The sequence below is a fragment of the Marmota marmota genome, unplaced genomic scaffold, assembly GCF_001458135.2.
Source record: "Marmota marmota marmota unplaced genomic scaffold, marMar, whole genome shotgun sequence".
In the NCBI taxonomy this organism is placed as follows: Eukaryota; Metazoa; Chordata; class Mammalia; order Rodentia; family Sciuridae; genus Marmota; species Marmota marmota.
In genome coordinates this window covers 3,221,986-3,223,317 of record NW_026000221.1, presented here as the reverse complement: position 1 = coordinate 3,223,317, position 1,332 = coordinate 3,221,986, and the positions used below count along the sequence as shown (strand labels likewise).

General features: G+C 40.8%; 1 protein-coding gene across 1 annotated transcript in view; it reads right to left on the bottom strand.

Annotated features, from left to right (window-relative positions):
• Smad5 (SMAD family member 5) overlaps positions 1 to 1,332 on the bottom strand; it is a 38,715-nt gene that overhangs the window by 37,040 nt on the left and 343 nt on the right. The window lies entirely within an intron of this gene.

The following is a 1,332-nucleotide window of genomic DNA, read 5'->3' as shown; positions in this document are numbered from 1 at the left end:
ACTATCCCCCCTCCCCTCCCCTCCCCTCTTCTCTCTCTACCCCCTCTACTGTCATTCATTTCTCCCCCTTGTATTATTTTCCCCTTTCCCCTCACTTCCTCTTGTATGTAATTTTGTATAACCCTGAGGGTCTCCTTCCATTTCCATGCAATTTCCCTTCTCTCTCCCTTTCCCTCCCACCTCTCATCCCAGTTTAATGTTAATCTTCTTCTCATGCTCTTCATCCCTACTCTGTTCTTAGTTACTCTCCTTATAAAAAAAATATATATATATAGAATATATACAAAGAATACATAATAGATCCACAAATAACTTCTTACAGAATTTGGAACACATTAATTTTAAAATGATATCAGGTCAATGTGTGATATACTGAGTGTAGGTATTGCTTCTGCAAACAGACACTACCACATTGGCATTTGGCAGAAATATTAAACTATTTGGAATGTTACTAATCTACTGGGACTAAGGCTTTCAACTTTTAAATTAAAATTAAAACTAATTCACTTAGCATTCGAGTTCTCTAAGGAAATTTAATGACTCTAGTTTTTAAAAGAATTAAAACAACACTTGTTGCTGGTACAGTGACACATGCCTGTAAAATTTCCAGCGACTCGGGAGGTTGAGGCAGGATGATCGCCAAGTTCAAGGCCAGCCTCAGCAATTTAGCAAAACCCTGTCTCTAAATAAAAAAGATAAAAAGGGCTAGGAATGTAGCTCAGTAGTAAAGTGTCCCTGGGTTCAATCCCCAGTGCCAAAAAACCAAAAAAACACTTGGACCCTTTCCCTCAACTTCAGTGAAGCCAAGCCTCAATCTCCACCTATTCCAGTCTTTGTTACTAGATAAGAATACTTTTGGTAGTGCTAGGCAACAGGCATGATGTGACAAACTCAACCAGACTTCAAAACTTTTTCCAATAGAAAGACAAGGTAAACAAGATATACTTAGCACCACACCCATTTAAACGCAAAAGCAGCCAGGAATGCTCCCTCTCCCACCCACCAGACCTCCAGCTGGTCAGGAAACATTGTCTTTACAGTTCAGATAAAAATCTGGCCTAGGGTGTTCAGGCATTCCTCACCTCTAGGCTGGCTTATGCTCCATTCTCCAATGTCATCCAGACCAGAATTGAAACATTTGGTCAGGAAACGGGCAAATCTCCAAATACCCCAACTATCCTCACCCGGGTTCTTTTTTGCAACCCCAATCTGTTTTTGCTATTGAGCATGCTCGGACTTAAGACAGGCGCCACATGGGAGTTTTCAAAGCTTAGGCTCCAAACTCCACGTAATAACAGCAGTTGAAAAGGGAAGAAGGAAAAAGGGAAGGTG